Here is a 9,973-nt window from a genome sequence, read left to right on the forward strand (position 1 = left end):
ACAGATCTTGTCCTAAAAGCACCGGAGACTGGTGTGTCAAGTGTGTGTGCAGATGGGAACTTGGTATGAAAACGCCACTTCCACACGTGAAGTTTAACATTTTCCTAAATTGCCACTAACTGCCTTCATTCCCTAATGGACGGAAATCAGCTGGAAAGGGCTTCGTATGAGAAAGGCAGCCTGCTGTGGAAGTCTGGAATCAGAGGTGGGCAAGTGGCCCCAGGAAAGACTGGGCCTCTGTGCTTGCAGGCCCCTCCTCCCCCTCTGGAGGTCCCTCCCCATGGTTGCCTGTAACCCCCCCAGCCCCCAGCTAGGCCCCAGCGCCAGCACCAAGGGGGAGCATACCTCCACACCTGCCCACAGGCCTGCCCCACTAACCTCTGCCAAACAGGCCCCCACGCCTGCCTGTGTGTCCATCCAGACCTGGGACTAAAGCCGGACTCTCTAGTTGCTGTCCAGCCCTGCGGGTGGGTCTGCTCGGGCCCCATTTCTCCCCTACCCCAGCTCTGCCAGCACACCATCAAGGTGTTCCCCAAACCGAGGGGAGTGATCTGAGCCCTGTATTGGGGGCTGGAGCTGCAGGAGTTTCACGACAGTGGGACTTCAAGGCAATTAGATTAAAGTATTTATATGAACTTGTAAAGGTTTAGAAAGAAGCCGACCATGTAATTGGTGATTTACGTAACTGTAAGATTTCATTAATTCCCCTGCAAACAAATCCTTCCCAGGCTGCACATACACCCAGCTCTCTCACCTACCCAGAGAGAAATGCATTTTGCTGGGATATAGAAGTGTTTCATTCCAAATGCTATATATGTATTATATACACTCATAAATCTCTGTGTGTATTTGTATACCACATTTAACATCTCTTGCATGGATGTCCAGCTTCAAGGAGCGAGGCTCTTCTGTGCACAAGGCCCAGTCTGTGCTGATCTGTTGTTGCCCCAGGAACAGAGAAAAGGGCCCTGGCCCAGCGCCTTCTCATGACACAAACACGGGCCAGAGGGCTGCAGGCCACCTCGCCGGCGCTGTCCACCACACACAGAACAAAATGTGCAGCTATGCTTCCATCCGGCGTCTCTCCTCTTGGCCAGAGTTGTTCCCACCCACAAGGTCCAGTTCGCGGACAAGCAGTGGAGAAGGAGGGGGGCGAGGAGGGGCTCAGGCTCAGAGTAAGCACCTCCTCCAGGCAGTTCCTGGGCACCACTCCCCACAGCGCACCCAGACCTGGCCCAGCCTCCTCTGACCTCTGTGCCACCCCTCCCTGGCGAAACACCAGCCTCCCAAGGGCACTGTGGCTCACAGCTTCTTCTGTGTCCATTCCCTCCACTTAGATTTCTGATTCACTCCCCTTCCTGAGCTCCACCAGGGCCCCTGCTCAGTTTCATCTAACCCAGGCTTCCAAGCCAGGGGGAAGCCATGTCGCTCCCAAACCTGCCCTCCATCACCAACACCCTCTCTGAGAACCACACGCCCCTGTACTGAACGAGTACCTCATACCTGCTACAGGTGCAGGACCCCAGGTGCTGCAGGCAGTCACCACCTCACTCGGGAGGACCCTCCAAACACTGGATGCTCGGCATCCCTTCACCTGTTTCACCCACCTGCTCCCACTTGGAGTCACCCTCTCGGTTGGCATCATTTTGAGGAGAACTTTTAAACATGATTTTAGTATTTAACTCTGCTCTTACACTAAATTTGATTCTGCAACTATTCTAAGCATTGCTGTGTGACTCTAAATTCACGTACCTGGAAAAGCACTGAATGTGACCAAGTGTTTAACGTGCTCAAGAAGTATTTATTCACAGATGGATGGATGGATGAGTGAATGGATGAATAGATGGCTAAATGGATGTTTGTTGTTCAGTTGCTAAGTCGTGTCCGACTCTTTGCTGCCTCATAGACTGCAGCACACCAGACCTCCTTGCCCCTACCATCTCCCAGAGTTTGCCCAAGTTCATGTCCATTGAATTGGCGATGTCGATTGAATGGATGGATGGGCTGATGAGTGGATGGATGGGTGGATGAATCCAACGCTGAGCACTGCCAGGAATGCCAGCGTCTCCTCACTTTGGGTTACGGTTCCAGGGAGGGAAGTAACAGATGAGGGGTAGGTGGCTGCTCCTGACCCGGGGGGCACCCTCTCTCCTTGAGGTCTCCCGTCATTTCCAGAGGGTCTGTGTGTAGAGCTTCACAACACAGCCATAAGCCACAGGGGCTTGAGCTGACTGGAACTAAATAAAGCAGTCATCTCAATACATAATGACACTGCAGTGCACCAGCCACTCGTCCAGTGCTCAAACACTTTGTTTTTACAGAAGCCTTACTGGTCAGTGCAGAAACAGAAGTTATGTTCTGCAGGACAGAAAACGCAAAGAGACTGACAGCCCCCAGGACCCCTCCCCTGTGCCGGGACCAGCTCACCTAGAGCTCTGGCCTCGTTCCACGGTGACCAGCGCCGGGCAAGGGAAGTGGCCTTCGTGTGGGTGTATAATAGGAAACACATATCTGGCCCCCTTCTAGGCTCCCGGCACAGCACTCTGAGAACCCTTGGAATTTCCTGAGCAACGGAAGTGTCTCTCATGCTCACAACAGGGCCCTTCTGAGCAAACCCAGATTTGTGCTAATGAGGGGACTCTCATGTGGCCCAAGGCAGCTTCAGGCCAGGCCAGGACAGAAAAACCAAATCTGCAGTTGTCCAGGCAGAAGTGAGGGGGTCTGATGGGTGAGCCCCTACCCACAGAGTCTGCTCTCACTCTAGGAGCTGGCATCAGAACTGAGTTGTCAGCCCAGCCGGTGTCAGAGAATCAGAAAACTGATGGCTTATGAGGAAAACCCCTTGCTGTTAGAAATGGGGGGAAAAACAGTCCTCTATTTCCTCTCTGAACCCAGAGACTGGGGGTGGAGTTCCGGTCACACGGAGCCTGTGAGATGCTGTCCTTGGGTGGGGATTGGGGTCGGGGGGGGATCCTGTGAGATGCTGCCCTGGTGGGAGGTGGAGGAGGAAGGTCCTGTGAGATGCTGCCCTTGGATGGGGAGATGCAGTTCCTGTGAGATGCTGCCCTGGTAGGAGGTGGGGGTGGTGGTCCAGCGAGATGCTGCCCTGGTGGGAGGTGGGGGTGGTGGTCCAGTGAGATGCTGCCCTGGTGGGAGGTAGGGATGGTGGTCCTGTGAGATGCTGCCCTTGGGGGTGGGGGGGTGCAGTTCCTGTGAGATGCTGCCCTTAGTGAGAGGTCGGGGCAGCTGGGGGGGGGGGGGTCCTGTGAGATGCTGCCCTTGGTGGGAGGGGGGAACCTATGAGATGCTGCCCTTGGTGGGAGGTTGGGAGGGGGAGTCTTGGGGGGGTCTTGGGCAGGGGGGTGGGAGTGTCCTCTGTGTTCACTGGCTGCAGGTGGCACAGAAGGCTCTGCGTTCCTGCCAGAGGCCAGTGGGTCCAGGTGACCTTTCCTGCAGTTGTGTCCACCCTGACTAGCTGAGCTTGACTCAGTAGATGATGGACTGGGCAGAACCAGCATGGTTTCACAGGGAGGATGTATGTTCTGACCTGAGAATTGTGAAAGCTATTTTCAGTTTGAGAGAGGAGGACATTTTAAGTGCTTCTGCCAAAAACAGTAGATTTATGCCCTCTTTTCTTTAAATACAGGTAGAATGAAACCCAGGAATAAAAATGGCAATAATACAAAATGTTTTTCTAGGATCTTGCTTTCTGGATTTTCTCTCGGGGTTGAGTCTCCACTCAGACAAGCTAGGAACTTCTACTCGAGAACACTGGGGCTGCTGTCCACCCATGGAGGGCCAGACCCCCGACCACGGACAGAGCTGTCCACCCCATGGCTCTACCCACCTGGACGTGCTCCTCTGAGAGGCCCCAGCGTCAGCAGTGCAGGAATCGCACCTGCCCCCACCCCCACTCCACCCATCCCACCAAGAGGAATGCTTGACCTTCTGTCCCTCGTCCACTCAGACACCAAGGGGCCTTGGGAGTGTGTGTGCAGCTATCAGGGTGGCAGTGAGCAGCCTGACCACAGCCACCCAGAGATCCAGGCACAGCCCCTCACACCATCCTGAGAGCCGGGTGGCGGCTCCAGGGCTCCTGCGGCCCTGTCCCTCTCAGGGTCGTCACCACCCCAGCGCACAGATTCCAGGTCTGTGCGCTCCACCAGGCCTGGCCCTGGCCAAGCGAGAAGCAGGCAGGGGCCCCCTGTCGCCCCCACCCCTGCACCAGGTACGCTGGCATCAAGTAGGCATGTCTCCACTCTCCCTGACCCACCCTTTAATGAAAGAAACTCTCCCCGCCAGAATCAGAAAAATCAAGACCCTCCCAAATGCTCCCCTAGGGACCAGGACCAGCAGCCCGAGCCCAGCGGGCCCACAGCAGCCCATCCCCACAGAATCCTCAGACAGCGTTTCCGTCCAAGAGAGTGAGTCAAGGCCAGACGGGGATGGCGCCTGGACTCCGGCTCCTGGCCTGGCCGCCTCCCTGCAGATCTGCACCTCAACACTCCCGCCCGGCTGGGACAACCCCCGCCGGCCAGGGCTGTCGGCGCCAGACCGCGGAGTAGGTGAAAGTCCTGGACCCTTCACAGAAAAGTCAGTCCTTGTAAAACGTCCAGGGTGTTTTCGTTAGCCCCACAGGGAGGCCGCAGCTCTGCCCCTGCGAACGGGCAGCAGGACTTTCTTGGACGCTGAAGCAAGCCGCCCATACAGCCCAACAGGAGGTTAGCCTCACAGCCCACAGAAATACAGACCGCAAGCTGACGAAACAGATGCATCAGAAGGAAGACAGTGCAAAGCCACTCCCGCTGGGCCATGCCAGGCCCTGGACAGTGATCTCCAAAACGCCAGGGGGCAGAGCGTTTGACCCCCTGGTGTCCTCTGAGAAGAGAGTCAGATGGACGGAGGGACGAGAGGCCACTGAGAACGTGCGGGGAGGGGCATGTTTGTAGAGACGCCCCATGGGCAGCCACACCTGGCTCCCCTGAGGGAAGAAATATGGTCCGGCTCTAGCTCTCATTCATGAAGAGGGCACGTGTGCCTGACCAGGGCTGGACTTAATCCCAGACACAAAAGGGATGGGATCCCCCTGCATGGGTAGCATGGTTATCCTGTGAAGGACTACCTTCATCAGCTGAGCCCCCCAGTCTGTGCGCTCCTCAGCCTCACCCCTCTGGTCACTGCGGTCCTGGGTGGCCACCCAGCCCATCCTCTGAATCCACTATGGGTGAGGAGTCCGTCGGTCAAGAGGAAAGAGCCTGGATTTGTGGATTTGTTCAGAGTGCTTTCACTTTCACTTTTCACTTTCATGCATTGGAGAAGGAAATGGCAACCCACTTCAGTATTCTTGCCTGGAGAATCCCAGGGATGGGGGAGCCTGGTGGGCTGCCGTCTATGGGGTCGCACAGAGTCGGACATGACTGAGGCGACTGAGCAGTAGCAGTGGTGTAAATGCTCCCACCATGGACCAATTCAAGCCACCGGTGCTCAACCCCTGGGGACAGAGCTCGTGGGTCTCTGACAACCCACCCTCTCAAGTTGCTTCTGCCAGGCCCGGCCCACAGCTGTCTCCTGCCGCATTCAGTCCCCATCTGGACGGATAACGACCACCACCACACCTCAGCACCACCCACCTTCCGGTTGGACCATCTCACACCCAGGCTGTCGCCACAGCCTCCCTGTAGGCGTCCACAGCCTCTGTCTCCTTGTCTGTTTTCAACATGACTTTAACGTTTTAAAGCTGGAACAAGAACATCACAGGCCTTGGCTGAAGCCCCGTCTCACCAGGGTCACAGCCAGTGAGCCTCTGCCGCAACAAGCTCATAGCCACCAGGGCAGCCTTCCCACCTCCTCCTGTGGTCCCCCAGGGACACCAGCATGCTCCTGCCTCTGCATCTGGGCCATGTGGTCCCAAGGCCACCCCCATGAAGGACTCCCTCACGTCCCACAGCAAAACTGTCCCTGAATGGTGCCCTACACTGGCCCCCTTCCCGGTTCATCTCGCCTCAGCTTTTCTCACCATCATCACCTGCATGGCTTAAGGGTCTCTTCCCACAGAAGGCAGAGTCCACAGAGGCCCACGACTTGGTCTGCTTCAGCCACCAGAGGTCTGCAGCCTCAAGCGCCATCTGGTGAGTGGCTACCGCCCCACACTCACTCACCCCGAGCCCCGCTCCCTGCGGCTCCCCCATGGGGGGAGCCACTCCTGGAGCCTTTCCAGGGCCACCTTTCCTTGGGGCACTCTCTCTGCCCTGGCCACTTAGACCATCATATCACAGCCCAGACACTGGTCATCCTGTCATAGGACCAACTCCTTCAAGCAAGAAAGGAAAATAAGGAATCTGCCCACATGTGCCTCTGGGAGAAAGAACCCTCGTGAGCCCAAGGGCCAGCTACTCCCAGCTGGGCAGGCAGGAGAAAAGGGTCACCTTCCTTTCAGCAAAGGCCCATTCACAAAGCAAAGAGCCCTGCCAGCCAGGCCATGCTGACAGGCTTCCTCGCTGCTGTCGGGGCCTGGACACAGGGAGCATGCATGGGTGGACGTGCAGACGTGCTGCTTTACCATCTTCGTCATCTCTGGCCACCCCAGCAGCTCCAAGCCTTCTAACACGGCTAGATGAATATGAGTGTTGTCTCTCCCACACAAACAACTGCTTCCAGTAGTAACTGCAGGTGTTCCTGTGTATACAATAAGAACAACTACTAAAAGGGTGGAACACTACAGAAAGGTGTAACACTCAAGAAATACTTCTAAAAATTATCAGAAAAATTAATTCAAGCCCAGGTCCATGCCACCCCTGCAACCAGCCAGGGAAACCGCAATCTTCCCTGAACCCCACCTCTGTCTCAAAGGAATGTGTTTCCAAAAGACTGGTCCGTCCACACGTTATTTCTTCTAAGGTTTCCCTTGGGGCAGATGCCTCCCGCAGTTGTGTGACAACAGTTGTGGCTTCTCAGCCTCCCCCTTCACTGCACCCACCCCAGGACGGGTCCACGACCCCGCGGGGGCACAGAGCACTCGGCCTCCCGGGTCCGGAGGAAGAGCCAGCCCCGTCCTTTCCTCTCTCCTTGCGTTTCCTTCCTGCAAAGCCGGAAACTGGTGGCGGGACTCCAATGCGCAGGTGTGGCCTCAGGGCGCAAGGGGCAGGTGAGGCGCGGTGCGCGTGCACTGCAGGTGCGGGGCGCGCGGGCAGGTGAGGGGCGGGGCGCGGGCAAGTGCCGGGGCGGGGCTCGGGCAAGTGCGGGGGCGCTTGGTCCCGTGGCACATCCATTCGTGGAGCCGCGCGGGAAGCGCTCTAGCTCCGCCTCGCTCGCTCCTCGCCGGCCCGGGGTCCGCAGCGCAGCCGCTAGACTCAGGGACATCTGCCGGCCCCGGGCGGTACCCACTCTGATAGACACACGTTTTCTGTACGAGGGGCAGGAAAGAAATCGCGAAAACGCTCCTTACAGCCTCGTAACCCCACCCCCACCCCGATTGCTAGAAAAGGGGCTGCGGGCGGTCCGTGCTCTGAGTCTCGAGCTGCTGGGCGGTCTGGCTTTTAGTCCAACTCCTGTTTGCAGAACAGCTTCGCGACCGCGAGCCGGGAATGCAGCGGGTGGACGGGCAGGTGCTCTCGGGCTCAGGGCGGGGGTTGGGGGCGGGAAAGGCGGCCCCCAGGCGCTCGGAGGAAGGGTGAGCTCCACAGTCCGCAGGTCTGCGCACTGAGTTTCTCCCCCTTCTCAGCGCGACCTCCATCGCAAGGACCAGCATCTCCACGTGCAGCTGCGGTGTAAGCCAAGGACCGCGCCTCTTCCGCCGGGACAGTCACAGCACTGAAGCGAAGACGCGGAAGTAAATCCGAGCCTTAGGTCACGCTTCATGCCGTTTACATTTGCAAAGACATTTATTACTTGGGGTGGCAGAAAGTTTAAGTGCATATGCCCAGTTACCACAGAGGGTGTTTTTGATATTAATACTTCTCCATATGGATAAAAATATTCATCACATAGTCACAATTCAAACATAGAAAGTCAAGAAATGTAGAAAACTCATTTTTTAGAAAATAAAATATTTTAGAAGGTTTTTTTTTGTGGGGGGGGAGGGCGGCGCTTGCTTATGTGACTTATGGATACTTGGAGCAGTATACTGTGAAATTCCTGTGTTCATACACCGCCGAGTGATGTCCCAGGAAAGTGCCAGTCTGCAACTGTGAACTGACCTGCTTGTGCTTGAATCTAAATGGTGTCCTGGAGCCTGAGTTTCCCTGATCTCAAGGGCTGCTAGTCTTTAGGAAAGAGAGTCCCTGGGAAGTATAACCACCATCCCACGTACACCTGTGATCTGCAGCGTCCAACTTCCAGAGTCCCTGGGCCATTTTTCAAATCACTCTGGGAACTACTACTGCTGTGTGTCCTAGTTACATGCCTCCCAGTAATGAGCACATCATACTATTACATAACAAGACATCAAGAAAATGTCCTTATTTAAGGGGGAAAAAAGGAATAGGACTTCCCTGGTGGTACAGTAGATAAGAATTCACCTGCCAACGCAGAAGATATGGATTTGATCCCTGGTCCGGGAAGATCCCACATGCCATGGGACAACTAAGACTGTGTGCCACAACTCCTGAGCTGGCACGCCCTAGAGCTGGCGCTCCGCAACAAGAGAAACCACTGCAGTGAGAAGCTCATGCACCACAACTAGAGACTCACCCCACTCGCCACAACTCGAGAAAGCCTGCGCAGCAGCGAAGACCCAGTGCAACCAAAAGTAAAATAAAAATAAATAAATAAATTTTAAAGCAAAGAAATTTAGAAGACAAAAAGAACTAAGGAAAACCCAGCTGACTGAAGACAGGACCAGGAAAAAGTTTCCACCCCAGTCCTTCCCTGAGATGACCAGTGAATCAAGGAGACAGGTTACCCCATGCCCTCTGACCAGCGTCTTTGAGATGGAGACCAACCATGCCCTCTCCTTCTATCGCCCTGGGGTAGAGAGGCCACTGGGTGTGTGTTTGTTTCCCCTTGGGGCAAAGTTGGCCAGTGTCATCTCAGAACAGAGTGTCCAAGAGAGCCTGCAGGGGAGGCGGGCAGCCGGACTCCTTTTCCAGAGGGAATCAGATGGGCAGAAGGGAAGCCCCACAGCCCAACCCACAGTGGGGCATCGTCCACCAGGCCCTCTAAGGAGGAGAGGGGCCCATCCCCTGCTTTTCCCGGTCCTCTGACAGCCCATGCCATGTCCTGGAACATTGACTCAGGAATGACTCAGAGAAGATTTCCCACTGCGTGAATCAGCGGCCTCAGGCCCTGCCTGTGCACCCTGGGTGCTCCTGGGAGGTCTTCCTTACATTCCTGGCCAGGCCTGGTCCTGCTCCGCTCATGAGATCACAGCCCAGGGTGTGGGCCTGTCTCCCCACCTATCCCACCGAGGGGACCCAGAGCCTGCCTGCTGCACATCCATGTGTGCGTGGGTTCCTGTCTCCTCCTGCCGATCAGGCAGCCGGGGGACCCTCCCCTTCTCTCCCCAGTGACCACACCCCTGCCCCAGGACCCTCCTGCATCTGCAAGGCCCATATGCTTACAGTGTGCTCCACTTGTTCACCCTGTGGCCCAAGGGTCTGGGGTTCTTGGAGGCAGGCTGGTCGCTGGGCTGTGTGGCCCTGACTCCAACTGGGGGAGCGTTTCAAACAGGGCAGAACAGGGAGCCATCTGCCCAGCCTGTCCTCACTCCCCTTCCTCCTGAGGGAAAAGGTCAGAGAGGCTGTTGCAGCCCTCATCCCACCCCACCCCCCTCCCCAGCCCAGCAAACATCAGCCCCTCCCAGCAGGAAAGGAACAGGAGAGCTTCAATCTCTCGAAGCCTCACAACAAAACACCCTGAACTAAGCGGCATCCTTTCTGAGTCGATTTTCTTCAACAACGCGTCCCTGGACCAGGGTGTGAGCGGCCTAAACAGAAGTGGGGCAGGTGGGGCGGGCAGCTCACAGGGCACTCCAGGA

The 9,973-nt window shown here is 56.4% G+C and overlaps 1 long non-coding RNA gene across 2 annotated transcripts; it reads right to left on the minus strand.

Moving 5' to 3' along the window:
- On the minus strand, positions 1,949–7,165 carry LOC102171894. Of its 2 annotated transcripts, XR_310528.3 has the most exons (4): positions 6,837–7,165; positions 6,560–6,675; positions 5,631–5,737; positions 1,949–2,237 (listed from the first exon to the last, which is right to left on the minus strand). It is a non-coding gene; the product is annotated as an uncharacterized LOC102171894 (long non-coding RNA). The 2 variants fall into 2 exon arrangements; XR_001296479.2 differs by lacking the exon at positions 1,949–2,237 and having other exon boundaries at positions 5,406–5,737.

This window comes from Capra hircus, chromosome 14, assembly GCF_001704415.2.
Source record: "Capra hircus breed San Clemente chromosome 14, ASM170441v1, whole genome shotgun sequence".
In the NCBI taxonomy this organism is placed as follows: domain Eukaryota; kingdom Metazoa; phylum Chordata; class Mammalia; order Artiodactyla; family Bovidae; genus Capra; species Capra hircus.